This window comes from Salmo salar, unplaced genomic scaffold (genome assembly GCF_905237065.1).
Source record: "Salmo salar unplaced genomic scaffold, Ssal_v3.1, whole genome shotgun sequence".
Lineage (NCBI taxonomy): Eukaryota > Metazoa > Chordata > Actinopteri > Salmoniformes > Salmonidae > Salmo > Salmo salar.
Window position 1 is genome coordinate 205,051 of NW_025550949.1, and position 24,348 is coordinate 229,398.

General features: G+C 42.7%; 48 non-coding genes and 8 pseudogenes across 48 annotated transcripts; all 56 read right to left on the reverse strand.

Annotated features, from left to right (window-relative positions):
• Positions 1-72: 72 nt before the first annotated feature.
• On the reverse strand, positions 73-190 carry LOC123741186 (5S ribosomal RNA). Its single transcript, XR_006768961.1, has one exon. It is a non-coding gene; the product is annotated as a 5S ribosomal RNA (ribosomal RNA).
• Positions 191-599: 409 nt separating this feature from the next.
• On the reverse strand, positions 600-718 carry LOC123740905 (5S ribosomal RNA). The gene has a single exon (XR_006768705.1). It is a non-coding gene; the product is annotated as a 5S ribosomal RNA (ribosomal RNA).
• A 409-nt stretch (positions 719-1,127) lies between these two features.
• LOC123741086 (5S ribosomal RNA) lies at positions 1,128-1,246 on the reverse strand. Its single transcript, XR_006768870.1, has one exon. It is a non-coding gene; the product is annotated as a 5S ribosomal RNA (ribosomal RNA).
• A 409-nt stretch (positions 1,247-1,655) lies between these two features.
• LOC123740906 (5S ribosomal RNA) lies at positions 1,656-1,774 on the reverse strand. The gene has a single exon (XR_006768706.1). It is a non-coding gene; the product is annotated as a 5S ribosomal RNA (ribosomal RNA).
• A 138-nt stretch (positions 1,775-1,912) lies between these two features.
• LOC123741311 (uncharacterized) lies at positions 1,913-2,028 on the reverse strand (annotated as a pseudogene).
• A 409-nt stretch (positions 2,029-2,437) lies between these two features.
• LOC123740908 (5S ribosomal RNA) lies at positions 2,438-2,556 on the reverse strand. Its single transcript, XR_006768708.1, has one exon. It is a non-coding gene; the product is annotated as a 5S ribosomal RNA (ribosomal RNA).
• A 409-nt stretch (positions 2,557-2,965) lies between these two features.
• Positions 2,966-3,083, reverse strand: LOC123741281 (uncharacterized; annotated as a pseudogene).
• A 409-nt stretch (positions 3,084-3,492) lies between these two features.
• On the reverse strand, positions 3,493-3,610 carry LOC123741260 (uncharacterized; annotated as a pseudogene).
• A 141-nt stretch (positions 3,611-3,751) lies between these two features.
• On the reverse strand, positions 3,752-3,870 carry LOC123741279 (uncharacterized; annotated as a pseudogene).
• Positions 3,871-4,012: 142 nt separating this feature from the next.
• On the reverse strand, positions 4,013-4,131 carry LOC123740990 (5S ribosomal RNA). The gene has a single exon (XR_006768782.1). It is a non-coding gene; the product is annotated as a 5S ribosomal RNA (ribosomal RNA).
• A 409-nt stretch (positions 4,132-4,540) lies between these two features.
• On the reverse strand, positions 4,541-4,659 carry LOC123741087 (5S ribosomal RNA). Its single transcript, XR_006768871.1, has one exon. It is a non-coding gene; the product is annotated as a 5S ribosomal RNA (ribosomal RNA).
• A 409-nt stretch (positions 4,660-5,068) lies between these two features.
• LOC123741169 (5S ribosomal RNA) lies at positions 5,069-5,187 on the reverse strand. The gene has a single exon (XR_006768945.1). It is a non-coding gene; the product is annotated as a 5S ribosomal RNA (ribosomal RNA).
• A 410-nt stretch (positions 5,188-5,597) lies between these two features.
• LOC123741261 (uncharacterized) lies at positions 5,598-5,715 on the reverse strand (annotated as a pseudogene).
• A 139-nt stretch (positions 5,716-5,854) lies between these two features.
• Positions 5,855-5,973, reverse strand: LOC123740909 (5S ribosomal RNA). The gene has a single exon (XR_006768709.1). It is a non-coding gene; the product is annotated as a 5S ribosomal RNA (ribosomal RNA).
• A 139-nt stretch (positions 5,974-6,112) lies between these two features.
• Positions 6,113-6,231, reverse strand: LOC123740910 (5S ribosomal RNA). Its single transcript, XR_006768710.1, has one exon. It is a non-coding gene; the product is annotated as a 5S ribosomal RNA (ribosomal RNA).
• Positions 6,232-6,640: 409 nt separating this feature from the next.
• On the reverse strand, positions 6,641-6,758 carry LOC123741222 (5S ribosomal RNA). The gene has a single exon (XR_006768993.1). It is a non-coding gene; the product is annotated as a 5S ribosomal RNA (ribosomal RNA).
• Positions 6,759-7,167: 409 nt separating this feature from the next.
• Positions 7,168-7,286, reverse strand: LOC123741166 (5S ribosomal RNA). The gene has a single exon (XR_006768942.1). It is a non-coding gene; the product is annotated as a 5S ribosomal RNA (ribosomal RNA).
• Positions 7,287-7,695: 409 nt separating this feature from the next.
• On the reverse strand, positions 7,696-7,814 carry LOC123741164 (5S ribosomal RNA). Its single transcript, XR_006768941.1, has one exon. It is a non-coding gene; the product is annotated as a 5S ribosomal RNA (ribosomal RNA).
• A 409-nt stretch (positions 7,815-8,223) lies between these two features.
• On the reverse strand, positions 8,224-8,342 carry LOC123741285 (uncharacterized; annotated as a pseudogene).
• Positions 8,343-8,751: 409 nt separating this feature from the next.
• LOC123740911 (5S ribosomal RNA) lies at positions 8,752-8,870 on the reverse strand. Its single transcript, XR_006768711.1, has one exon. It is a non-coding gene; the product is annotated as a 5S ribosomal RNA (ribosomal RNA).
• Positions 8,871-9,009: 139 nt separating this feature from the next.
• On the reverse strand, positions 9,010-9,128 carry LOC123741038 (5S ribosomal RNA). The gene has a single exon (XR_006768826.1). It is a non-coding gene; the product is annotated as a 5S ribosomal RNA (ribosomal RNA).
• A 409-nt stretch (positions 9,129-9,537) lies between these two features.
• LOC123740991 (5S ribosomal RNA) lies at positions 9,538-9,656 on the reverse strand. Its single transcript, XR_006768783.1, has one exon. It is a non-coding gene; the product is annotated as a 5S ribosomal RNA (ribosomal RNA).
• A 409-nt stretch (positions 9,657-10,065) lies between these two features.
• LOC123740913 (5S ribosomal RNA) lies at positions 10,066-10,184 on the reverse strand. Its single transcript, XR_006768712.1, has one exon. It is a non-coding gene; the product is annotated as a 5S ribosomal RNA (ribosomal RNA).
• Positions 10,185-10,324: 140 nt separating this feature from the next.
• On the reverse strand, positions 10,325-10,443 carry LOC123740915 (5S ribosomal RNA). Its single transcript, XR_006768714.1, has one exon. It is a non-coding gene; the product is annotated as a 5S ribosomal RNA (ribosomal RNA).
• A 140-nt stretch (positions 10,444-10,583) lies between these two features.
• Positions 10,584-10,702, reverse strand: LOC123740916 (5S ribosomal RNA). The gene has a single exon (XR_006768715.1). It is a non-coding gene; the product is annotated as a 5S ribosomal RNA (ribosomal RNA).
• Positions 10,703-11,111: 409 nt separating this feature from the next.
• LOC123741152 (5S ribosomal RNA) lies at positions 11,112-11,230 on the reverse strand. Its single transcript, XR_006768930.1, has one exon. It is a non-coding gene; the product is annotated as a 5S ribosomal RNA (ribosomal RNA).
• Positions 11,231-11,638: 408 nt separating this feature from the next.
• LOC123740992 (5S ribosomal RNA) lies at positions 11,639-11,757 on the reverse strand. Its single transcript, XR_006768784.1, has one exon. It is a non-coding gene; the product is annotated as a 5S ribosomal RNA (ribosomal RNA).
• A 139-nt stretch (positions 11,758-11,896) lies between these two features.
• Positions 11,897-12,015, reverse strand: LOC123740917 (5S ribosomal RNA). Its single transcript, XR_006768716.1, has one exon. It is a non-coding gene; the product is annotated as a 5S ribosomal RNA (ribosomal RNA).
• Positions 12,016-12,156: 141 nt separating this feature from the next.
• Positions 12,157-12,275, reverse strand: LOC123740993 (5S ribosomal RNA). The gene has a single exon (XR_006768785.1). It is a non-coding gene; the product is annotated as a 5S ribosomal RNA (ribosomal RNA).
• A 140-nt stretch (positions 12,276-12,415) lies between these two features.
• On the reverse strand, positions 12,416-12,534 carry LOC123741091 (5S ribosomal RNA). Its single transcript, XR_006768874.1, has one exon. It is a non-coding gene; the product is annotated as a 5S ribosomal RNA (ribosomal RNA).
• Positions 12,535-12,943: 409 nt separating this feature from the next.
• LOC123741089 (5S ribosomal RNA) lies at positions 12,944-13,062 on the reverse strand. Its single transcript, XR_006768872.1, has one exon. It is a non-coding gene; the product is annotated as a 5S ribosomal RNA (ribosomal RNA).
• A 409-nt stretch (positions 13,063-13,471) lies between these two features.
• On the reverse strand, positions 13,472-13,590 carry LOC123740994 (5S ribosomal RNA). Its single transcript, XR_006768786.1, has one exon. It is a non-coding gene; the product is annotated as a 5S ribosomal RNA (ribosomal RNA).
• Positions 13,591-13,729: 139 nt separating this feature from the next.
• On the reverse strand, positions 13,730-13,848 carry LOC123740918 (5S ribosomal RNA). The gene has a single exon (XR_006768717.1). It is a non-coding gene; the product is annotated as a 5S ribosomal RNA (ribosomal RNA).
• A 139-nt stretch (positions 13,849-13,987) lies between these two features.
• Positions 13,988-14,106, reverse strand: LOC123740995 (5S ribosomal RNA). Its single transcript, XR_006768787.1, has one exon. It is a non-coding gene; the product is annotated as a 5S ribosomal RNA (ribosomal RNA).
• A 139-nt stretch (positions 14,107-14,245) lies between these two features.
• On the reverse strand, positions 14,246-14,364 carry LOC123740996 (5S ribosomal RNA). Its single transcript, XR_006768788.1, has one exon. It is a non-coding gene; the product is annotated as a 5S ribosomal RNA (ribosomal RNA).
• A 409-nt stretch (positions 14,365-14,773) lies between these two features.
• Positions 14,774-14,892, reverse strand: LOC123740919 (5S ribosomal RNA). The gene has a single exon (XR_006768718.1). It is a non-coding gene; the product is annotated as a 5S ribosomal RNA (ribosomal RNA).
• Positions 14,893-15,301: 409 nt separating this feature from the next.
• LOC123741188 (5S ribosomal RNA) lies at positions 15,302-15,419 on the reverse strand. The gene has a single exon (XR_006768962.1). It is a non-coding gene; the product is annotated as a 5S ribosomal RNA (ribosomal RNA).
• A 409-nt stretch (positions 15,420-15,828) lies between these two features.
• On the reverse strand, positions 15,829-15,947 carry LOC123741037 (5S ribosomal RNA). Its single transcript, XR_006768825.1, has one exon. It is a non-coding gene; the product is annotated as a 5S ribosomal RNA (ribosomal RNA).
• A 409-nt stretch (positions 15,948-16,356) lies between these two features.
• On the reverse strand, positions 16,357-16,475 carry LOC123740997 (5S ribosomal RNA). Its single transcript, XR_006768789.1, has one exon. It is a non-coding gene; the product is annotated as a 5S ribosomal RNA (ribosomal RNA).
• Positions 16,476-16,884: 409 nt separating this feature from the next.
• On the reverse strand, positions 16,885-17,003 carry LOC123740999 (5S ribosomal RNA). The gene has a single exon (XR_006768791.1). It is a non-coding gene; the product is annotated as a 5S ribosomal RNA (ribosomal RNA).
• A 408-nt stretch (positions 17,004-17,411) lies between these two features.
• LOC123741223 (5S ribosomal RNA) lies at positions 17,412-17,529 on the reverse strand. The gene has a single exon (XR_006768994.1). It is a non-coding gene; the product is annotated as a 5S ribosomal RNA (ribosomal RNA).
• A 139-nt stretch (positions 17,530-17,668) lies between these two features.
• On the reverse strand, positions 17,669-17,786 carry LOC123741262 (uncharacterized; annotated as a pseudogene).
• A 139-nt stretch (positions 17,787-17,925) lies between these two features.
• On the reverse strand, positions 17,926-18,044 carry LOC123740920 (5S ribosomal RNA). The gene has a single exon (XR_006768719.1). It is a non-coding gene; the product is annotated as a 5S ribosomal RNA (ribosomal RNA).
• A 409-nt stretch (positions 18,045-18,453) lies between these two features.
• On the reverse strand, positions 18,454-18,572 carry LOC123741090 (5S ribosomal RNA). The gene has a single exon (XR_006768873.1). It is a non-coding gene; the product is annotated as a 5S ribosomal RNA (ribosomal RNA).
• A 408-nt stretch (positions 18,573-18,980) lies between these two features.
• LOC123740962 (5S ribosomal RNA) lies at positions 18,981-19,099 on the reverse strand. The gene has a single exon (XR_006768757.1). It is a non-coding gene; the product is annotated as a 5S ribosomal RNA (ribosomal RNA).
• A 139-nt stretch (positions 19,100-19,238) lies between these two features.
• Positions 19,239-19,356, reverse strand: LOC123741092 (5S ribosomal RNA). Its single transcript, XR_006768875.1, has one exon. It is a non-coding gene; the product is annotated as a 5S ribosomal RNA (ribosomal RNA).
• Positions 19,357-19,495: 139 nt separating this feature from the next.
• On the reverse strand, positions 19,496-19,614 carry LOC123740921 (5S ribosomal RNA). The gene has a single exon (XR_006768720.1). It is a non-coding gene; the product is annotated as a 5S ribosomal RNA (ribosomal RNA).
• A 409-nt stretch (positions 19,615-20,023) lies between these two features.
• LOC123741224 (5S ribosomal RNA) lies at positions 20,024-20,141 on the reverse strand. The gene has a single exon (XR_006768995.1). It is a non-coding gene; the product is annotated as a 5S ribosomal RNA (ribosomal RNA).
• A 409-nt stretch (positions 20,142-20,550) lies between these two features.
• Positions 20,551-20,668, reverse strand: LOC123741124 (5S ribosomal RNA). Its single transcript, XR_006768904.1, has one exon. It is a non-coding gene; the product is annotated as a 5S ribosomal RNA (ribosomal RNA).
• Positions 20,669-20,806: 138 nt separating this feature from the next.
• On the reverse strand, positions 20,807-20,924 carry LOC123741189 (5S ribosomal RNA). The gene has a single exon (XR_006768963.1). It is a non-coding gene; the product is annotated as a 5S ribosomal RNA (ribosomal RNA).
• Positions 20,925-21,063: 139 nt separating this feature from the next.
• Positions 21,064-21,181, reverse strand: LOC123741282 (uncharacterized; annotated as a pseudogene).
• A 409-nt stretch (positions 21,182-21,590) lies between these two features.
• Positions 21,591-21,709, reverse strand: LOC123741001 (5S ribosomal RNA). Its single transcript, XR_006768792.1, has one exon. It is a non-coding gene; the product is annotated as a 5S ribosomal RNA (ribosomal RNA).
• A 409-nt stretch (positions 21,710-22,118) lies between these two features.
• Positions 22,119-22,236, reverse strand: LOC123741125 (5S ribosomal RNA). The gene has a single exon (XR_006768905.1). It is a non-coding gene; the product is annotated as a 5S ribosomal RNA (ribosomal RNA).
• A 138-nt stretch (positions 22,237-22,374) lies between these two features.
• Positions 22,375-22,493, reverse strand: LOC123740922 (5S ribosomal RNA). The gene has a single exon (XR_006768721.1). It is a non-coding gene; the product is annotated as a 5S ribosomal RNA (ribosomal RNA).
• Positions 22,494-22,632: 139 nt separating this feature from the next.
• On the reverse strand, positions 22,633-22,751 carry LOC123740924 (5S ribosomal RNA). The gene has a single exon (XR_006768722.1). It is a non-coding gene; the product is annotated as a 5S ribosomal RNA (ribosomal RNA).
• Positions 22,752-23,160: 409 nt separating this feature from the next.
• Positions 23,161-23,279, reverse strand: LOC123741002 (5S ribosomal RNA). The gene has a single exon (XR_006768793.1). It is a non-coding gene; the product is annotated as a 5S ribosomal RNA (ribosomal RNA).
• Between the last annotated feature and the right edge of the window lie 1,069 nt (positions 23,280-24,348).

The window sequence follows — 24,348 nt, forward strand, 5'->3', positions numbered from 1 at the left end:
TCATCATTAAATGCTTAATACAAGGCAGTGTTGCTGATGAAATAGTGCAAGGGCACACCCTCGTGGACAAAATGCTTACAGCACCTGGTATTCCCAGGCGGTCTCCCATCCAAGTACTAACCAGGCCCGACCCTGCTTAGCTTCCGAGATCAGACGAGATCGGGCGTACCCAGGCTGGTATGGCCGTAGCGAGAAACAATCTCTTGCTACAACATATATAGTCAAAGTGAGTGTGATAAACAGACATTGCATTTTCACCAATTAGATAAGCAGCTTGAACTTTGTGTCACTGAAAAAGTAGAAGAAATTACAAACACTGTTCCCATCACTTTTTAGCACAGGTAGTTGGATAAAATACAAACTTTATTTCCTTTCATCATTTGAACAGGGCAAAGGAGCACAAAGCACACACAAGCTGCATTCAGCAACAATATTCTTGTTTGTCTTATAAATACAAGGCAGATGCTAATTGAAAACACAAGGAAATTTGATCCTATTAAAAAGGCAGGAAGCTGCATTTAGTCAATTCATCATTAAATGCTTACTACAAGGCAGTGTTGCTGATGAAATAGTGCAGGGGCACACCCTCGTGGACAAAATGCTTACAGCACCTGGTATTCCCAGGCGGTCTCCCATCCAAGTACTAACCAGGCCCGACCCTGCTTAGCTTCCGAGATCAGACGAGATCGGGCGTACCCAGGCTGGTATGGCCGTAAGCGAGAAACAATCTCTTGCTACAACATATATAGTCAAAGTGAGTGTGATAAACAGACATTGCATTTTCACCAATTAGATAAGCAGCTTGAACTTTGTGTCACTGAAAAAGTAGAAGAAATTACAAACACTGTTCCCATCACTTTTTAGCACAGGTAGTTGGATAAAATACAAACTTTATTTCCTTTCATCATTTGAACAGGGCAAAGGAGCACAAAGCACACACAAGCTGCATTCAGCAACAATATTCTTGTTTGTCTTATAAATACAAGGCAGATGCTAATTGAAAACACAAGGAAATTTGATCCTATTAAAAAGGCAGGAAGCTGCATTTAGTCAATTCATCATTAAATGCTTACTACAAGGCAGTGTTGCTGATGAAATAGTGCAGGGGCACACCCTCGTGGACAAAATGCTTACAGCACCTGGTATTCCCAGGCGGTCTCCCATCCAAGTACTAACCAGGCCCGACCCTGCTTCGCTTCCGAGATCAGACGAGATCGGGCGTACCCAGGCTGGTATGGCCGTAGGCGAGAAACAATCTCTTGCTACAACATATATAGTCAAAGTGAGTGTGATAAACAGACATTGCATTTTCACCAATTAGATAAGCAGCTTGAACTTTGTGTCACTGAAAAAGTAGAAGAAATTACAAACACTGTTCCCATCACTTTTTAGCACAGGTAGTTGGATAAAATACAAACTTTATTTCCTTTCATCATTTGAACAGGGCAAAGGAGCACAAAGCACACACAAGCTGCATTCAGCAACAATATTCTTGTTTGTCTTATAAATACAAGGCAGATGCTAATTGAAAACACAAGGAAATTTGATCCTATTAAAAAGGCAGGAAGCTGCATTTAGTCAATTCATCATTAAATGCTTACTACAAGGCAGTGTTGCTGATGAAATAGTGCAGGGGCACACCCTCGTGGACAAAATGCTTACAGCACCTGGTATTCCCAGGCGGTCTCCCATCCAAGTACTAACCAGGCCCGACCCTGCTTAGCTTCCGAGATCAGACGAGATCGGGCGTACCCAGGCTGGTATGGCCGTAAGCGAGAAACAATCTCTTGCTACAACATATATAGTCAAAGTGAGTCTGATAAAACAGACATTTAGTCAATTCATCATTAAATGCTTAATACAAGGCAGTGTTGTGATGAAATAGTGCAAGAGCACACCCTCGTGGACAAAATGCTTACAGCACCTGGTATTCCCAGGCGGTCTCCCCCAAGTACTAACCAGGCCCGACCCTGCTTAGCTTCCGAGATCAGGCGAGATCGGGCGTACCCAGGCTGGTATGGCCGTAGCGAGAAACAATCTCTTGCTACAACATATATAGTCAAAGTGAGTGTGATAAACAGACATTGCATTTTCACCAATTAGATAAGCAGCTTGAACTTTGTGTCACTGAAAAAGTAGAAGAAATTACAAACACTGTTCCCATCACTTTTTAGCACAGGTAGTTGGATAAAATACAAACTTTATTTCCTTTCATCATTTGAACAGGGCAAAGGAGCACAAAGCACACACAAGCTGCATTCAGCAACAATATTCTTGTTTGTCTTATAAATACAAGGCAGATGCTAATTGAAAACACAAGGAAATTTGATCCTATTAAAAAGGCAGGAAGCTGCATTTAGTCAATTCATCATTAAATGCTTACTACAAGGCAGTGTTGCTGATGAAATAGTGCAGGGGCACACCCTCGTGGACAAAATGCTTACAGCACCTGGTATTCCCAGGCGGTCTCCCATCCAAGTACTAACCAGGCCCGACCCTGCTTAGCTTCCGAGATCAGACGAGATCGGGCGTACCCAGGCTGGTATGGCCGTAAGCGAGAAACAATCTCTTGCTACAACATATATAGTCAAAGTGAGTGTGATAAACAGACATTGCATTTTCACCAATTAGATAAGCAGCTTGAACTTTGTGTCACTGAAAAAGTAGAAGAAATTACAAACACTGTTCCCATCACTTTTTAGCACAGGTAGTTGGATAAAATACAAACTTTATTTCCTTTCATCATTTGAACAGGGCAAAGGAGCACAAAGCACACACAAGCTGCATTCAGCAACAATATTCTTGTTTGTCTTATAAATACAAGGCAGATGCTAATTGAAAACACAAGGAAATTTGATCCTATTAAAAAGGCAGGAAGCTGCATTTAGTCAATTCATCATTAAATGCTTACTACAAGGCAGTGTTGCTGATGAAATAGTGCAGGGGCACACCCTCGTGGACAAAATGCTTACAGCACCTGGTATTCCCAGGCGGTCTCCCATCCAAGTACTAACCAGGCCCGACCCTGCTTCGCTTCCGAGATCAGACGAGATCGGGCGTACCCAGGCTGGTATGGCCGTGGCGAGAAACAATCTCTTGCTACAACATATATAGTCAAAGTGAGTGTGATAAACAGACATTGCATTTTCACCAATTAGATAAGCAGCTTGAACTTTGTGTCACTGAAAAAGTAGAAGAAATTATAAACACTGTTCCCATCACTTTTTAGCACAGGTAGTTGGATAAAATACAAACTTTATTTCCTTTCATCATTTGAACAGGGCAAAGGAGCACAAAGCACACACAAGCTGCATTCAGCAACAATATTCTTGTTTGTCTTATAAATACAAGGCAGATGCTAATTGAAAACACAAGGAAATTTGATCCTATTAAAAAGGCAGGAAGCTGCATTTAGTCAATTCATCATTAAATGCTTACTACAAGGCAGTGTTGCTGATGAAATAGTGCAGGGGCACACCCTCGTGGACAAAATGCTTACAGCACCTGGTATTCCCAGGCGGTCTCCCATCCAAGTACTAACCAGGCCCGACCCTGCTTAGCTTCCGAGATCAGACGAGATCGGGCGTACCCAGGCTGGTATGGCCGTGGCGAGAAACAATCTCTTGCTACAACATATATAGTCAAAGTGAGTCTGATAAAACAGACATTTAGTCAATTCATCATTAAATGCTTAATACAAGGCAGTTGTTGCTGACTGAAATAGTGCAAGAGCACCCCCTCGTGGACAAAATGCTTACAGCACCTGGTATTCCCAGGCGGTCTCCCATCCAAGTACTAACCAGGCCCGACCCTGCTTAGCTTCCGAGATCAGAGCGAGATCGGGCGTACCCAGGCTGGTATGGCCGTAGCGAGAAACAATCTCTTGGTCTACAACATATATAGTCAAAGTGAGTCTGATAAAACAGAGCATTTAGTCAATTCATCATTAAATGCTTAATACAAGGCAGTGTTGCTGATGAAATAGTGCAAGGGCACACCCTCGTGGACAAAATGCTTACAGCACCTGGTATTCCCAGGCGGTCTCCCATCCAAGTACTAACCAGGCCCGACCCTGCTTCGCTTCCGAGATCAGACGAGATCGGGCGTACCCAGGCTGGTATGGCCGTAAGCGAGAAACAATCTCTTGCTACAACATATATAGTCAAAGTGAGTGTGATAAACAGACATTGCATTTTCACCAATTAGATAAGCAGCTTGAACTTTGTGTCACTGAAAAAGTAGAAGAAATTACAAACACTGTTCCCATCACTTTTTAGCACAGGTAGTTGGATAAAATACAAACTTTATTTCCTTTCATCATTTGAACAGGGCAAAGGAGCACAAAGCACACACAAGCTGCATTCAGCAACAATATTCTTGTTTGTCTTATAAATACAAGGCAGATGCTAATTGAAAACACAAGGAAATTTGATCCTATTAAAAAGGCAGGAAGCTGCATTTAGTCAATTCATCATTAAATGCTTACTACAAGGCAGTGTTGCTGATGAAATAGTGCAGGGGCACACCCTCGTGGACAAAATGCTTACAGCACCTGGTATTCCCAGGCGGTCTCCCATCCAAGTACTAACCAGGCCCGACCCTGCTTCGCTTCCGAGATCAGACGAGATCGGGCGTACCCAGGCTGGTATGGCCGTAGGCGAGAAACAATCTCTTGCTACAACATATATAGTCAAAGTGAGTGTGATAAACAGACATTGCATTTTCACCAATTAGATAAGCAGCTTGAACTTTGTGTCACTGAAAAAGTAGAAGAAATTACAAACACTGTTCCCATCACTTTTTAGCACAGGTAGTTGGATAAAATACAAACTTTATTTCCTTTCATCATTTGAACAGGGCAAAGGAGCACAAAGCACACACAAGCTGCATTCAGCAACAATATTCTTGTTTGTCTTATAAATACAAGGCAGATGCTAATTGAAAACACAAGGAAATTTGATCCTATTAAAAAGGCAGGAAGCTGCATTTAGTCAATTCATCATTAAATGCTTACTACAAGGCAGTGTTGCTGATGAAATAGTGCAGGGGCACACCCTCGTGGACAAAATGCTTACAGCACCTGGTATTCCCAGGCGGTCTCCCATCCAAGTACTAACCAGGCCCGACCCTGCTTCGCTTCCGAGATCAGACGAGATCGGGCGTACCCAGGCTGGTATGGCCGTATGGCGAGAAACAATCTCTTGCTACAACATATATAGTCAAAGTGAGTGTGATAAACAGACATTGCATTTTCACCAATTAGATAAGCAGCTTGAACTTTGTGTCACTGAAAAAGTAGAAGAAATTACAAACACTGTTCCCATCACTTTTTAGCACAGGTAGTTGGATAAAATACAAACTTTATTTCCTTTCATCATTTGAACAGGGCAAAGGAGCACAAAGCACACACAAGCTGCATTCAGCAACAATATTCTTGTTTGTCTTATAAATACAAGGCAGATGCTAATTGAAAACACAAGGAAATTTGATCCTATTAAAAAGGCAGGAAGCTGCATTTAGTCAATTCATCATTAAATGCTTACTACAAGGCAGTGTTGCTGATGAAATAGTGCAGGGGCACACCCTCGTGGACAAAATGCTTACAGCACCTGGTATTCCCAGGCGGTCTCCCATCCAAGTACTAACCAGGCCCGACCCTGCTTAGCTTCCGAGATCAGACGAGATCGGGCGTACCCAGGCTGGTATGGCCGTGGCGAGAAACAATCTCTTGCTACAACATATATAGTCAAAGTGAGTCTGATAAAACAGACATTTAGTCAATTCATCATTAAATGCTTAATACAAGGCAGTGTTGCTGATGAAATAGTGCAAGAGCACCCCCTCGTGGACAAAATGCTTACAGCACCTGGTATTCCCAGGCGGTCTCCCATCCAAGTACTAACCAGGCCCGACCCTGCTTAGCTTCCGAGATCAGACGAGATCGGGCGTACCCAGGCTGGTATGGCCGTAAGCGAGAAACAATCTCTTGCTACAACATATATAGTCAAAGTGAGTCTGATAAAACAGACATTTAGTCAATTCATCATTAAATGCTTAATACAAGGCAGTGTTGCTGATGAAATAGTGCAAGAGCACCCCCTCGTGGACAAAATGCTTACAGCACCTGGTATTCCCAGGCGGTCTCCCATCCAAGTACTAACCAGGCCCGACCCTGCTTAGCTTCCGAGATCAGACGAGATCGGGCGTACCCAGGCTGGTATGGCCGTAAGCGAGAAACAATCTCTTGCTACAACATATATAGTCAAAATGAGTCTGATAAACAGACATTGCATTTTCACCAATTAGATAAGCAGCTTGAACTTTGTGTCACTGAAAAAGTAGAAGAAATTACAAACACTGTTCCCATCACTTTTTAGCACAGGTAGTTGGATAAAATACAAACTTTATTTCCTTTCATCATTTGAACAGGGCAAAGGAGCACAAAGCACACACAAGCTGCATTCAGCAACAATATTCTTGTTTGTCTTATAAATACAAGGCAGATGCTAATTGAAAACACAAGGAAATTTGATCCTATTAAAAAGGCAGGAAGCTGCATTTAGTCAATTCATCATTAAATGCTTACTACAAGGCAGTGTTGCTGATGAAATAGTGCAGGGGCACACCCTCGTGGACAAAATGCTTACAGCACCTGGTATTCCCAGGCGGTCTCCCATCCAAGTACTAACCAGGCCCGACCCTGCTTCGCTTCCGAGATCAGACGAGATCGGGCGTACCCAGGCTGGTATGGCCGTAGCGAGAAACAATCTCTTGCTACAACATATATAGTCAAAGTGAGTGTGATAAACAGACATTGCATTTTCACCAATTAGATAAGCAGCTTGAACTTTGTGTCACTGAAAAAGTAGAAGAAATTACAAACACTGTTCCCATCACTTTTTAGCACAGGTAGTTGGATAAAATACAAACTTTATTTCCTTTCATCATTTGAACAGGGCAAAGGAGCACAAAGCACACACAAGCTGCATTCAGCAACAATATTCTTGTTTGTCTTATAAATACAAGGCAGATGCTAATTGAAAACACAAGGAAATTTGATCCTATTAAAAAGGCAGGAAGCTGCATTTAGTCAATTCATCATTAAATGCTTACTACAAGGCAGTGTTGCTGATGAAATAGTGCAGGGGCACACCGTCGTGGACAAAATGCTTACAGCACCTGGTATTCCCAGGCGGTCTCCCATCCAAGTACTAACCAGGCCCGACCCTGCTTCGCTTCCGAAATCAGACGAGATCGGGAGTACCCAGGCTGGTATGGCCGTATGCGAGAAACAATCTCTTGCTACAACATATATAGTCAAAGTGAGTGTGATAAACAGACATTGCATTTTCACCAATTAGATAAGCAGCTTGAACTTTGTGTCACTGAAAAAGTAGAAGAAATTACAAACACTGTTCCCATCACTTTTTAGCACAGGTAGTTGGATAAAATACAAACTTTATTTCCTTTCATCATTTGAACAGGGCAAAGGAGCACAAAGCACACACAAGCTGCATTCAGCAACAATATTCTTGTTTGTCTTATAAATACAAGGCAGATGCTAATTGAAAACACAAGGAAATTTGATCCTATTAAAAAGGCAGGAAGCTGCATTTAGTCAATTCATCATTAAATGCTTACTACAAGGCAGTGTTGCTGATGAAATAGTGCAGGGGCACACCCTCGTGGACAAAATGCTTACAGCACCTGGTATTCCCAGGCGGTCTCCCATCCAAGTACTAACCAGGCCCGACCCTGCTTCGCTTCCGAAATCAGACGAGATCGGGCGTACCCAGGCTGGTATGGCCGTATGCGAGAAACAATCTCTTGCTACAACATATATAGTCAAAGTGAGTGTGATAAACAGACATTGCATTTTCACCAATTAGATAAGCAGCTTGAACTTTGTGTCACTGAAAAAGTAGAAGAAATTATAAACACAGTTCCCATCACTTTTTCGCACAGGTAGTTGGATAAAATACAAACTTTATTTCCTTTCATCATTTGAACAGGGCAAAGGAGCACAAAGCACACACAAGCTGCATTCAGCAACAATATTCTTGTTTGTCTTATAAATACAAGGCAGATGCTAATTGAAAACACAAGGAAATTTGATCCTATTAAAAAGGCAGGAAGCTGCATTTAGTCAATTCATCATTAAATGCTTACTACAAGGCAGTGTTGCTGATGAAATAGTGCAGGGGCACACCCTCGTGGACAAAATGCTTACAGCACCTGGTATTCCCAGGCGGTCTCCCATCCAAGTACTAACCAGGCCCGACCCTACTTCGCTTCCGAAATCAGACGAGATCGGGCGTACCCAGGCTGGTATGGCCGTATGGGAGAAACAATCTCTTGCTACAACATATATAGTCAAAGTGAGTGTGATAAACAGACATTGCATTTTCACCAATTAGATAAGCAGCTTGAACTTTGTGTCACTGAAAAAGTAGAAGAAATTACAAACACTGTTCCCATCACTTTTTAGCACAGGTAGTTGGATAAAATACAAACTTTATTTCCTTTCATCATTTGAACAGGGCAAAGGAGCACAAAGCACACACAAGCTGCATTCAGCAACAATATTCTTGTTTGTCTTATAAATACAAGGCAGATGCTAATTGAAAACACAAGGAAATTTGATCCTATTAAAAAGGCAGGAAGCTGCATTTAGTCAATTCATCATTAAATGCTTACTACAAGGCAGTGTTGCTGATGAAATAGTGCAGGGGCACACCCTCGTGGACAAAATGCTTACAGCACCTGGTATTCCCAGGCGGTCTCCCATCCAAGTACTAACCAGGCCCGACCCTGCTTAGCTTCCGAGATCAGACGAGATCGGGCGTACCCAGGCTGGTATGGCCGTAAGCGAGAAACAATCTCTTGCTACAACATATATAGTCAAAGTGAGTCTGATAAAACAGATATTTAGTCAATTCATCATTAAATGCTTAATACAAGGCAGTGTTGCTGATGAAATAGTGCAAGAGCACCCCCTCGTGGACAAAATGCTTACAGCACCTGGTATTCCCAGGCGGTCTCCCATCCAAGTACTAACCAGGCCCGACCCTGCTTAGCTTCCGAGATCAGACGAGATCGGGCGTACCCAGGCTGGTATGGCCGTGAGCGAGAAACAATCTCTTGCTACAACATATATAGTCAAAATGAGTGTGATAAACAGACATTGCATTTTCACCAATTAGATAAGCAGCTTGAACTTTGTGTCACTGAAAAAGTAGAAGAAATTATAAACACTGTTCCCATCACTTTTTAGCACAGGTAGTTGGATAAAATACAAACTTTATTTCCTTTCATCATTTGAACAGGGCAAAGGAGCACAAAGCACACACAAGCTGCATTCAGCAACAATATTCTTGTTTGTCTTATAAATACAAGGCAGATGCTAATTGAAAACACAAGGAAATTTGATCCTATTAAAAAGGCAGGAAGCTGCATTTAGTCAATTCATCATTAAATGCTTACTACAAGGCAGTGTTGCTGATGAAATAGTGCAGGGGCACACCCTCGTGGACAAAATGCTTACAGCACCTGGTATTCCCAGGCGGTCTCCCATCCAAGTACTAACCAGGCCCGACCCTGCTTCGCTTCCGAGATCAGACGAGATCGGGCGTACCCAGGCTGGTATGGCCGTAAGCGAGAAACAATCTCTTGCTACAACATATATAGTCAAAGTGAGTGTGATAAACAGACATTGCATTTTCACCAATTAGATAAGCAGCTTGAACTTTGTGTCACTGAAAAAGTAGAAGAAATTACAAACACTGTTCCCATCACTTTTTAGCACAGGTAGTTGGATAAAATACAAACTTTATTTCCTTTCATCATTTGAACAGGGCAAAGGAGCACAAAGCACACACAAGCTGCATTCAGCAACAATATTCTTGTTTGTCTTATAAATACAAGGCAGATGCTAATTGAAAACACAAGGAAATTTGATCCTATTAAAAAGGCAGGAAGCTGCATTTAGTCAATTCATCATTAAATGCTTACTACAAGGCAGTGTTGCTGATGAAATAGTGCAGGGGCACACCCTCGTGGACAAAATGCTTACAGCACCTGGTATTCCCAGGCGGTCTCCCATCCAAGTACTAACCAGGCCCGACCCTGCTTAGCTTCCGAGATCAGACGAGATCGGGCGTACCCAGGCTGGTATGGCCGTAAGCGAGAAACAATCTCTTGCTACAACATATATAGTCAAAGTGAGTCTGATAAAACAGATATTTAGTCAATTCATCATTAAATGCTTAATACAAGGCAGTGTTGCTGACTGAAATAGTGCAAGAGCACACCCTCGTGGACAAAATGCTTACAGCACCTGGTATTCCCAGGCGGTCTCCCATCCAAGTACTAACCAGGCCCGACCCTGCTTAGCTTCCGAGATCAGACGAGATCGGGCGTACCCAGGCTGGTATGGCCGTAAGCGAGAAACAATCTCTTGTCTACAACATATATAGTCAAAGTGAGTCTGATAAAACAGATATTTAGTCAATTCATCATTAAATGCTTAATACAAGGCAGTGTTGCTGATGAAATAGTGCAAGAGCACACCCTCGTGGACAAAATGCTTACAGCACCTGGTATTCCCAGGCGGTCTCCCATCCAAGTACTAACCAGGCCCGACCCTGCTTAGCTTCCGAGATCAGACGAGATCGGGCGTACCCAGGCTGGTATGGCCGTAAGCGAGAAACAATCTCTTGCTACAACATATATAGTCAAAATGAGTCTGATAAACAGACATTGCATTTTCACCAATTAGATAAGCAGCTTGAACTTTGTGTCACTGAAAAAGTAGAAGAAATTATAAACACTGTTCCCATCACTTTTTAGCACAGGTAGTTGGATAAAATACAAACTTTATTTCCTTTCATCATTTGAACAGGGCAAAGGAGCACAAAGCACACACAAGCTGCATTCAGCAACAATATTCTTGTTTGTCTTATAAATACAAGGCAGATGCTAATTGAAAACACAAGGAAATTTGATCCTATTAAAAAGGCAGGAAGCTGCATTTAGTCAATTCATCATTAAATGCTTACTACAAGGCAGTGTTGCTGATGAAATAGTGCAGGGGCACACCCTCGTGGACAAAATGCTTACAGCACCTGGTATTGCCAGGCGGTCTCCCATCCAAGTACTAACCAGGCCCGACCCTGCTTCGCTTCCGAGATCAGACGAGATCGGGCGTACCCAGGCTGGTATGGCCGTAAGCGAGAAACAATCTCTTGCTACAACATATATAGTCAAAGTGAGTGTGATAAACAGACATTGCATTTTCACCAATTAGATAAGCAGCTTGAACTTTGTGTCACTGAAAAAGTAGAAGAAATTACAAACACTGTTCCCATCACTTTTTAGCACAGGTAGTTGGATAAAATACAAACTTTATTTCCTTTCATCATTTGAACAGGGCAAAGGAGCACAAAGCACACACAAGCTGCATTCAGCAACAATATTCTTGTTTGTCTTATAAATACAAGGCAGATGCTAATTGAAAACACAAGGAAATTTGATCCTATTAAAAGGCAGGAAGCTGCATTTAGTCAATTCATCATTAAATGCTTACTACAAGGCAGTGTTGCTGATGAAATAGTGCAGGGGCACACCCTCGTGGACAAAATGCTTACAGCACCTGGTATTCCCAGGCGGTCTCCCATCCAAGTACTAACCAGGCCCGACCCTGCTTCGCTTCCGAGATCAGACGAGATCGGGCGTACCCAGGCTGGTATGGCCGTAAGCGAGAAACAATCTCTTGCTACAACATATATAGTCAAAGTGAGTCTGATAAAACAGACATTTAGTCAATTCATCATTAAATGCTTAATACAAGGCAGTGTTGCTGATGAAATAGTGCAAGAGCACCCCCTCGTGGACAAAATGCTTACAGCACCTGGTATTCCCAGGCGGTCTCCCATCCAAGTACTAACCAGGCCCGACCCTGCTTAGCTTCCGAGATCAGACGAGATCGGGCGTACCCAGGCTGGTATGGCCGTAAGCGAGAAACAATCTCTTGGTCTACAACATATATAGTCAAAGTGAGTCTGATAAAACAGATATTTAGTCAATTCATCATTAAATGCTTAATACAAGGCAGTGTTGCTGATGAAATAGTGCAAGAGCACCCCCTCGTGGACAAAATGCTTACAGCACCTGGTATTCCCAGGCGGTCTCCCATCCAAGTACTAACCAGGCCCGACCCTGCTTCGCTTCCGAGATCAGACGAGATCGGGCGTACCCAGGCTGGTATGGCCGTAAGCGAGAAACAATCTCTTGTCTACAACATATATAGTCAAAGTGAGTCTGATAAAACAGATATTTAGTCAATTCATCATTAAATGCTTAATACAAGGCAGTGTTGCTGATGAAATAGTGCAAGAGCACACCCTCGTGGACAAAATGCTTACAGCACCTGGTATTCCCAGGCGGTCTCCCATCCAAGTACTAACCAGGCCCGACCCTGCTTCGCTTCCGAGATCAGACGAGATCGGGCGTACCCAGGCTGGTATGGCCGTGAGCGAGAAACAATCTCTTGCTACAACATATATAGTCAAAGTGAGTGTGATAAACAGACATTGCATTTTCACCAATTAGATAAGCAGCTTGAACTTTGTGTCACTGAAAAAGTAGAAGAAATTACAAACACTGTTCCCATCACTTTTTAGCACAGGTAGTTGGATAAAATACAAACTTTATTTCCTTTCATCATTTGAACAGGGCAAAGGAGCACAAAGCACACACAAGCTGCATTCAGCAACAATATTCTTGTTTGTCTTATAAATACAAGGCAGATGCTAATTGAAAACACAAGGAAATTTGATCCTATTAAAAAGGCAGGAAGCTGCATTTAGTCAATTCATCATTAAATGCTTACTACAAGGCAGTGTTGCTGATGAAATAGTGCAGGGGCACACCCTCGTGGACAAAATGCTTACAGCACCTGGTATTCCCAGGCGGTCTCCCATCCAAGTACTAACCAGGCCCGACCCTGCTTCGCTTCCGAGATCAGACGAGATCGGGCGTACCCAGGCTGGTATGGCCGTAGGCGAGAAACAATCTCTTGCTACAACATATATAGTCAAAGTGAGTGTGATAAACAGACATTGCATTTTCACCAATTAGATAAGCAGCTTGAACTTTGTGTCACTGAAAAAGTAGAAGAAATTACAAACACTGTTCCCATCACTTTTTAGCACAGGTAGTTGGATAAAATACAAACTTTATTTCCTTTCATCATTTGAACAGGGCAAAGGAGCACAAAGCACACACAAGCTGCATTCAGCAACAATATTCTTGTTTGTCTTATAAATACAAGGCAGATGCTAATTGAAAACACAAGGAAATTTGATCCTATTAAAAAGGCAGGAAGCTGCATTTAGTCAATTCATCATTAAATGCTTACTACAAGGCAGTGTTGCTGATGAAATAGTGCAGGGGCACACCCTCGTGGACAAAATGCTTACAGCACCTGGTATTCCCAGGCGGTCTCCCATCCAAGTACTAACCAGGCCCGACCCTGCTTCGCTTCCGAGATCAGACGAGATCGGGCGTACCCAGGCTGGTATGGCCGTAAGCGAGAAACAATCTCTTGCTACAACATATATAGTCAAAGTGAGTCTGATAAAACAGACATTTAGTCAATTCATCATTAAATGCTTAATACAAGGCAGTGTTGCTGATGAAATAGTGCAAGAGCACCCCCTCGTGGACAAAATGCTTACAGCACCTGGTATTCCCAGGCGGTCTCCCATCCAAGTACTAACCAGGCCCGACCCTGCTTAGCTTCCGAGATCAGACGAGATCGGGCGTACCCAGGCTGGTATGGCCGTAAGCGAGAAACAATCTCTTGCTACAACATATATAGTCAAAGTGAGTCTGATAAAACAGATATTTAGTCAATTCATCATTAAATGCTTAATACAAGGCAGTGTTGCTGATGAAATAGTGCAAGAGCACCCCCTCGTGGACAAAATGCTTACAGCACCTGGTATTCCCAGGCGGTCTCCCATCCAAGTACTAACCAGGCCCGACCCTGCTTCGCTTCCGAGATCAGACGAGATCGGGCGTACCCAGGCTGGTATGGCCGTAAGCGAGAAACAATCTCTTGCTACAACATATATAGTCAAAGTGAGTCTGATAAAACAGATATTTAGTCAATTCATCATTAAATGCTTAATACAAGGCAGTGTTGCTGATGAAATAGTGCAAGAGCACACCCTCGTGGACAAAATGCTTACAGCACCTGGTATTCCCAGGCGGTCTCCCATCCAAGTACTAACCAGGCCCGACCCTGCTTCGCTTCCGAGATCAGACGAGATCGGGCGTACCCAGGCTGGTATGGCCGTAAGCGAGAAACAATCTCTTGCTACAACATATATAGTCAAAGTGAGTGTGATAAACAGACATTGCATTTTCACCAATTAGATAAGCAGCTTGAACTTTGTGTCACTGAAAAAGTAGAAGAAATTACAAACACTGTTCCCATCACTTTTTAGCACAGGTAGTTGGATAAAATACAAACTTTATTTCCTTTCATCATTTGAACAGGGCAAAGGAGCACAAAGCACACACAAGCTGCATTCAGCAACAATATTCTTGTTTGTCTTATAAATACAAGGCAGATGCTAATTGAAAACACAAGGAAATTTGATCCTATTAAAAAGGCAGGAAGCTGCATTTAGTCAATTCATCATTAAATGCTTACTACAAGGCAGTGTTGCTGATGAAATAGTGCAGGGGCACACCCTCGTGGACAAAATGCTTACAGCACCTGGTATTCCCAGGCGGTCTCCCATCCAAGTACTAACCAGGCCCGACCCTGCTTAGCTTCCGAGATCAGACGAGATCGGGCGTACCCAGGCTGGTATGGCCGTAAGCGAGAAACAATCTCTTGCTACAACATATATAGTCAAAGTGAGTGTGATAAACAGACATTGCATTTTCACCAATTAGATAAGCAGCTTGAACTTTGTGTCACTGAAAAAGTAGAAGAAATTACAAACACTGTTCCCATCACTTTTTAGCACAGGTAGTTGGATAAAATACAAACTTTATTTCCTTTCATCATTTGAACAGGGCAAAGGAGCACAAAGCACACACAAGCTGCATTCAGCAACAATATTCTTGTTTGTCTTATAAATACAAGGCAGATGCTAATTGAAAACACAAGGAAATTTGATCCTATTAAAAAGGCAGGAAGCTGCATTTAGTCAATTCATCATTAAATGCTTACTACAAGGCAGTGTTGCTGATGAAATAGTGCAGGGGCACACCCTCGTGGACAAAATGCTTACAGCACCTGGTATTCCCAGGCGGTCTCCCATCCAAGTACTAACCAGGCCCGACCCTGCTTAGCTTCCGAGATCAGACGAGATCGGGCGTACCCAGGCTGGTATGGCCGTAGCGAGAAACAATCTCTTGCTACAACATATATAGTCAAAGTGAGTGTGATAAACAGACATTGCATTTTCACCAATTAGATAAGCAGCTTGAACTTTGTGTCACTGAAAAAGTAGAAGAAATTACAAACACTGTTCCCATCACTTTTTAGCACAGGTAGTTGGATAAAATACAAACTTTATTTCCTTTCATCATTTGAACAGGGCAAAGGAGCACAAAGCACACACAAGCTGCATTCAGCAACAATATTCTTGTTTGTCTTATAAATACAAGGCAGATGCTAATTGAAAACACAAGGAAATTTGATCCTATTAAAAAGGCAGGAAGCTGCATTTAGTCAATTCATCATTAAATGCTTACTACAAGGCAGTGTTGCTGATGAAATAGTGCAGGGGCACACCCTCGTGGACAAAATGCTTACAGCACCTGGTATTCCCAGGCGGTCTCCCATCCAAGTACTAACCAGGCCCGACCCTGCTTAGCTTCCGAGATCAGACGAGATCGGGCGTACCCAGGCTGGTATGGCCGTAGGCGAGAAACAATCTCTTGCTACAACATATATAGTCAAAGTGAGTGTGATAAACAGACATTGCATTTTCACCAATTAGATAAGCAGCTTGAACTTTGTGTCACTGAAAAAGTAGAAGAAATTACAAACACTGTTCCCATCACTTTTTAGCACAGGTAGTTGGATAAAATACAAACTTTATTTCCTTTCATCATTTGAACAGGGCAAAGGAGCACAAAGCACACACAAGCTGCATTCAGCAACAATATTCTTGTTTGTCTTATAAATACAAGGCAGATGCTAATTGAAAACACAAGGAAATTTGATCCTATTAAAAAGGCAGGAAGCTGCATTTAGTCAATTCATCATTAAATGCTTACTACAAGGCAGTGTTGCTGATGAAATAGTGCAGGGGCACACCCTCGTGGACAAAATGCTTACAGCACCTGGTATTCCCAGGCGGTCTCCCATCCAAGTACTAACCAGGCCCGACCCTGCTTCGCTTCCGAGATCAGACGAGATCGGGCGTACCCAGGCTGGTATGGCCGTAAGCGAGAAACAATCTCTTGCTACAACATATATAGTCAAAGTGAGTGTGATAAACAGACATTGCATTTTCACCAATTAGATAAGCAGCTTGAACTTTGTGTCACTGAAAAAGTAGAAGAAATTACAAACACTGTTCCCATCACTTTTTAGCACAGGTAGTTGGATAAAATACAAACTTTATTTCCTTTCATCATTTGAACAGGGCAAAGGAGCACAAAGCACACACAAGCTGCATTCAGCAACAATATTCTTGTTTGTCTTATAAATACAAGGCAGATGCTAATTGAAAACACAAGGAAATTTGATCCTATTAAAAAGGCAGGAAGCTGCATTTAGTCAATTCATCATTAAATGCTTACTACAAGGCAGTGTTGCTGATGAAATAGTGCAGGGGCACACCCTCGTGGACAAAATGCTTACAGCACCTGGTATTCCCAGGCGGTCTCCCATCCAAGTACTAACCAGGCCCGACCCTGCTTCGCTTCCGAGATCAGACGAGATCGGGCGTACCCAGGCTGGTATGGCCGTAAGCGAGAAACAATCTCTTGCTACAACATATATAGTCAAAGTGAGTGTGATAAACAGACATTGCATTTTCACCAATTAGATAAGCAGCTTGAACTTTGTGTCACTGAAAAAGTAGAAGAAATTACAAACACTGTTCCCATCACTTTTTAGCACAGGTAGTTGGATAAAATACAAACTTTATTTCCTTTCATCATTTGAACAGGGCAAAGGAGCACAAAGCACACACAAGCTGCATTCAGCAACAATATTCTTGTTTGTCTTATAAATACAAGGCAGATGCTAATTGAAAACACAAGGAAATTTGATCCTATTAAAAGGCAGGAAGCTGCATTTAGTCAATTCATCATTAAATGCTTACTACAAGGCAGTGTTGCTGATGAAATAGTGCAGGGGCACACCCTCGTGGACAAAATGCTTACAGCACCTGGTATTCCCAGGCGGTCTCCCATCCAAGTACTAACCAGGCCCGACCCTGCTTCGCTTCCGAGATCAGACGAGATCGGGCGTACCCAGGCTGGTATGGCCGTAGCGAGAAACAATCTCTTGCTACAACATATATAGTCAAAGTGAGTCTGATAAAACAGACATTTAGTCAATTCATCATTAAATGCTTAATACAAGGCAGTGTTGCTGATGAAATAGTGCAAGAGCACACCCTCGTGGACAAAATGCTTACAGCACCTGGTATTCCCAGGCGGTCTCCCATCCAAGTACTAACCAGGCCCGACCCTGCTTAGCTTCCGAGATCAGACGAGATCGGGCGTACCCAGGCTGGTATGGCCGTGGCGAGAAACAATCTCTTGCTACAACATATATAGTCAAAGTGAGTCTGATAAAACAGATATTTAGTCAATTCATCATTAAATGCTTAATACAAGGCAGTGTTGCTGATGAAATAGTGCAAGAGCACACCCTCGTGGACAAAATGCTTACAGCACCTGGTATTCCCAGGCGGTCTCCCATCCAAGTACTAACCAGGCCCGACCCTGCTTAGCTTCCGAGATCAGACGAGATCGGGCGTACCCAGGCTGGTATGGCCGTAAGCGAGAAACAATCTCTTGCTACAACATATATAGTCAAAGTGAGTGTGATAAACAGACGTTGCATTTTCACCAATTAGATAAGCAGCTTGAACTTTGTGTCACTGAAAAAGTAGAAGAAATTACAAACACTGTTCCCATCACTTTTTAGCACAGGTAGTTGGATAAAATACAAACTTTATTTCCTTTCATCATTTGAACAGGGCAAAGGAGCACAAAGCACACACAAGCTGCATTCAGCAACAATATTCTTGTTTGTCTTATAAATACAAGGCAGATGCTAATTGAAAACACAAGGAAATTTGATCCTATTAAAAAGGCAGGAAGCTGCATTTAGTCAATTCATCATTAAATGCTTACTACAAGGCAGTGTTGCTGATGAAATAGTGCAGGGGCACACCCTCGTGGACAAAATGCTTACAGCACCTGGTATTCCCAGGCGGTCTCCCATCCAAGTACTAACCAGGCCCGACCCTGCTTCGCTTCCGAGATCAGACGAGATCGGGCGTACCCAGGCTGGTATGGCCGTAGGCGAGAAACAATCTCTTGCTACAACATATATAGTCAAAGTGAGTGTGATAAACAGACATTGCATTTTCACCAATTAGATAAGCAGCTTGAACTTTGTGTCACTGAAAAAGTAGAAGAAATTACAAACACTGTTCCCATCACTTTTTAGCACAGGTAGTTGGATAAAATACAAACTTTATTTCCTTTCATCATTTGAACAGGGCAAAGGAGCACAAAGCACACACAAGCTGCATTCAGCAACAATATTCTTGTTTGTCTTATAAATACAAGGCAGATGCTAATTGAAAACACAAGGAAATTTGATCCTATTAAAAGGCAGGAAGCTGCATTTAGTCAATTCATCATTAAATGCTTACTACAAGGCAGTGTTGCTGATGAAATAGTGCAGGGGCACACCCTCGTGGACAAAATGCTTACAGCACCTGGTATTCCCAGGCGGTCTCCCATCCAAGTACTAACCAGGCCCGACCCTGCTTAGCTTCCGAGATCAGACGAGATCGGGCGTACCCAGGATGGTATGGCCGTAAGCGAGAAACAATCTCTTGCTACAACATATATAGTCAAAGTGAGTCTGATAAAACAGACATTTAGTCAATTCATCATTAAATGCTTAATACAAGGCAGTGTTGCTGATGAAATAGTGCAAGAGCACCCCCTCGTGGACAAAATGCTTACAGCACCTGGTATTCCCAGGCGGTCTCCCATCAAGTACTAACCAGGCCCGACCCTGCTTAGCTTCCGAGATCAGACGAGATCGGGCGTACCCAGGCTGGTATGGCCGTAAGCGAGAAACAATCTCTTGCTACAACATATATAGTCAAAGTGAGTCTGATAAAACAGACATTTAGTCAATTCATCATTAAATGCTTAATACAAGGCAGTGTTGCTGATGAAATAGTGCAAGAGCACACCCTCGTGGACAAAATGCTTACAGCACCTGGTATTCCCAGGCGGTCTCCCATCCAAGTACTAACCAGGCCCGACCCTGCTTAGCTTCCGAGATCAGACGAGATCGGGCGTACCCAGGCTGGTATGGCCGTAAGCGAGAAACAATCTCTTGCTACAACATATATAGTCAAAGTGAGTGTGATAAACAGACATTGCATTTTCACCAATTAGATAAGCAGCTTGAACTTTGTGTCACTGAAAAAGTAGAAGAAATTACAAACACTGTTCCCATCACTTTTTAGCACAGGTAGTTGGATAAAATACAAACTTTATTTCCTTTCATCATTTGAACAGGGCAAAGGAGCACAAAGCACACACAAGCTGCATTCAGCAACAATATTCTTGTTTGTCTTATAAATACAAGGCAGATGCTAATTGAAAACACAAGGAAATTTGATCCTATTAAAAAGGCAGGAAGCTGCATTTAGTCAATTCATCATTAAATGCTTACTACAAGGCAGTGTTGCTGATGAAATAGTGCAGGGGCACACCCTCGTGGACAAAATGCTTACAGCACCTGGTATTCCCAGGCGGTCTCCCATCCAAGTACTAACCAGGCCCGACCCTGCTTCGCTTCCGAGATCAGACGAGATCGGGCGTACCCAGGCTGGTATGGCCGTAGCGAGAAACAATCTCTTGCTACAACATATATAGTCAAAGTGAGTGTGATAAACAGACATTGCATTTTCACCAATTAGATAAGCAGCTTGAACTTTGTGTCACTGAAAAAGTAGAAGAAATTACAAACACTGTTCCCATCACTTTTTAGCACAGGTAGTTGGATAAAATACAAACTTTATTTCCTTTCATCATTTGAACAGGGCAAAGGAGCACAAAGCACACACAAGCTGCATTCAGCAACAATATTCTTGTTTGTCTTATAAATACAAGGCAGATGCTAATTGAAAACACAAGGAAATTTGATCCTATTAAAAAGGCAGGAAGCTGCATTTAGTCAATTCATCATTAAATGCTTACTACAAGGCAGTGTTGCTGATGAAATAGTGCAGGGGCACACCCTCGTGGACAAAATGCTTACAGCACCTGGTATTCCCAGGCGGTCTCCCATCCAAGTACTAACCAGGCCCGACCCTGCTTAGCTTCCGAGATCAGACGAGATCGGGCGTACCCAGGATGGTATGGCCGTAGCGAGAAACAATCTCTTGCTACAACATATATAGTCAAAGTGAGTCTGATAAAACAGACATTTAGTCAATTCATCATTAAATGCTTAATACAAGGCAGTGTTGCTGATGAAATAGTGCAAGAGCACCCCTCGTGGACAAAATGCTTACAGCACCTGGTATTCCCAGGCGGTCTCCCATCCAAGTACTAACCAGGCCCGACCCTGCTTAGCTTCCGAGATCAGACGAGATCGGGCGTACCCAGGCTGGTATGGCCGTAGCGAGAAACAATCTCTTGCTACAACATATATAGTCAAAGTGAGTCTGATAAAACAGACATTTAGTCAATTCATCATTAAATGCTTAATACAAGGCAGTGTTGCTGATGAAATAGTGCAAGAGCACACCCTCGTGGACAAAATGCTTACAGCACCTGGTATTCCCAGGCGGTCTCCCATCCAAGTACTAACCAGGCCCGACCCTGCTTCGCTTCCGAGATCAGACGAGATCGGGCGTACCCAGGCTGGTATGGCCGTGGCGAGAAACAATCTCTTGCTACAACATATATAGTCAAAGTGAGTGTGATAAACAGACATTGCATTTTCACCAATTAGATAAGCAGCTTGAACTTTGTGTCACTGAAAAAGTAGAAGAAATTACAAACACTGTTCCCATCACTTTTTAGCACAGGTAGTTGGATAAAATACAAACTTTATTTCCTTTCATCATTTGAACAGGGCAAAGGAGCACAAAGCACACACAAGCTGCATTCAGCAACAATATTCTTGTTTGTCTTATAAATACAAGGCAGATGCTAATTGAAAACACAAGGAAATTTGATCCTATTAAAAAGGCAGGAAGCTGCATTTAGTCAATTCATCATTAAATGCTTACTACAAGGCAGTGTTGCTGATGAAATAGTGCAGGGGCACACCCTCGTGGACAAAATGCTTACAGCACCTGGTATTCCCAGGCGGTCTCCCATCCAAGTACTAACCAGGCCCGACCCTGCTTCGCTTCCGAGATCAGACGAGATCGGGCGTACCCAGGCTGGTATGGCCGTAAGCGAGAAACAATCTCTTGCTACAACATATATAGTCAAAGTGAGTGTGATAAACAGACATTGCATTTTCACCAATTAGATAAGCAGCTTGAACTTTGTGTCACTGAAAAAGTAGAAGAAATTACAAACACTGTTCCCATCACTTTTTAGCACAGGTAGTTGGATAAAATACAAACTTTATTTCCTTTCATCATTTGAACAGGGCAAAGGAGCACAAAGCACACACAAGCTGCATTCAGCAACAATATTCTTGTTTGTCTTATAAATACAAGGCAGATGCTAATTGAAAACACAAGGAAATTTGATCCTATTAAAAAGGCAGGAAGCTGCATTTAGTCAATTCATCATTAAATGCTTACTACAAGGCAGTGTTGCTGATGAAATAGTGCAGGGGCACACCCTCGTGGACAAAATGCTTACAGCACCTGGTATTCCCAGGCGGTCTCCCATCCAAGTACTAACCAGGCCCGACCCTGCTTAGCTTCCGAGATCAGACGAGATCGGGCGTACCCAGGATGGTATGGCCGTAGCGAGAAACAATCTCTTGCTACAACATATATAGTCAAAGTGAGTCTGATAAAACAGACATTTAGTCAATTCATCATTAAATGCTTAATACAAGGCAGTGTTGCTGATGAAATAGTGCAAGAGCACCCCTCGTGGACAAAATGCTTACAGCACCTGGTATTCCCAGGCGGTCTCCCATCCAAGTACTAACCAGGCCCGACCCTGCTTAGCTTCCGAGATCAGACGAGATCGGGCGTACCCAGGCTGGTATGGCCGTAAGCGAGAAACAATCTCTTGCTACAACATATATAGTCAAAGTGAGTCTGATAAAACAGACATTTAGTCAATTCATCATTAAATGCTTAATACAAGGCAGTGTTGCTGATGAAATAGTGCAAGAGCACACCCTCGTGGACAAAATGCTTACAGCACCTGGTATTCCCAGGCGGTCTCCCATCCAAGTACTAACCAGGCCCGACCCTGCTTAGCTTCCGAGATCAGACGAGATCGGGCGTACCCAGGCTGGTATGGCCGTAAGCGAGAAACAATCTCTTGCTACAACATATATAGTCAAAGTGAGTGTGATAAACAGACATTGCATTTTCACCAATTAGATAAGCAGCTTGAACTTTGTGTCACTGAAAAAGTAGAAGAAATTACAAACACTGTTCCCATCACTTTTTAGCACAGGTAGTTGGATAAAATACAAACTTTATTTCCTTTCATCATTTGAACAGGGCAAAGGAGCACAAAGCACACACAAGCTGCATTCAGCAACAATATTCTTGTTTGTCTTATAAATACAAGGCAGATGCTAATTGAAAACACAAGGAAATTTGATCCTATTAAAAAGGCAGGAAGCTGCATTTAGTCAATTCATCATTAAATGCTTACTACAAGGCAGTGTTGCTGATGAAATAGTGCAGGGGCACACCCTCGTGGACAAAATGCTTACAGCACCTGGTATTCCCAGGCGGTCTCCCATCCAAGTACTAACCAGGCCCGACCCTGCTTCGCTTCCGAGATCAGACGAGATCGGGCGTACCCAGGCTGGTATGGCCGTAAGCGAGAAACAATCTCTTGCTACAACATATATAGTCAAAGTGAGTGTGATAAACAGACATTTGCATTTTCACCAATTAGATAAGCAGCTTGAACTTTGTGTCACTGAAAAAGTAGAAGAAATTACAAACACTGTTCCCATCACTTTTTAGCACAGGTAGTTGGATAAAATACAAACTTTATTTCCTTTCATCATTTGAACAGGGCAAAGGAGCACAAAGCACACACAAGCTGCATTCAGCAACAATATTCTTGTTTGTCTTATAAATACAAGGCAGATGCTAATTGAAAACACAAGAAATGTGATCCTATTAAAAAGGCAGAAGCTGCGTTTAGTCAATTCATCATTAAATGCTTAACAAGGCAGTGTTGCTGATGAAATAGTGCAGGGCACCTCGTGGACAAAATGCTTACAGCACTGGTTTCCCAGGCGGTCTCCCATCCAAGTACTAACCAGGCCCGCCAGCTTCCGAGATCAGGCGAGATCGGGCGTGCCGAGGATGGTATGGCCGTAGCGAGAAACAATCTCTTGCTACAACATATATAGTCAAAGTGAGTCTGATAAAACAAATATTAGTCAATTCATCATTAAATGCTTAATAAGGCAGTGTTGCTGATGAAATAGTGCAAGAGCTTTATAGTGGATAAACGCTTGGCTTTAAATGTTGGTCTCCATCAAATACCAACCAGACAGACCTGCGAAACTGAGATCATGAAGATGGGCATTTTCAAACGATGGCGTAAACCTCGTCTTTGCCTGACATATAGTCAAGTGATCTGATAAAACAGATATTGATCAGTTAGGCAGTGTGCTGATGATAATTGCAGACGCCTGTGGATAAAATGCTTTGTTTATAATGTTGGTGGGTCTCTATCAAGTGCCAGCAGGCCGACCTGTTCAGGATCGGCAGGATCTGAAACGCCAGGCTGTTTAGCGTAAGCAGAAACGATCTTTTACAACATATATAGTCAAATTGGTGATCAAACATTGCATTTCTTAGTTAAAGATGACATTGTTGTGTCTTGAAAGTGGAAAATTTACAAACCTTTCATTCCATCCATTTTTGGCGGTGG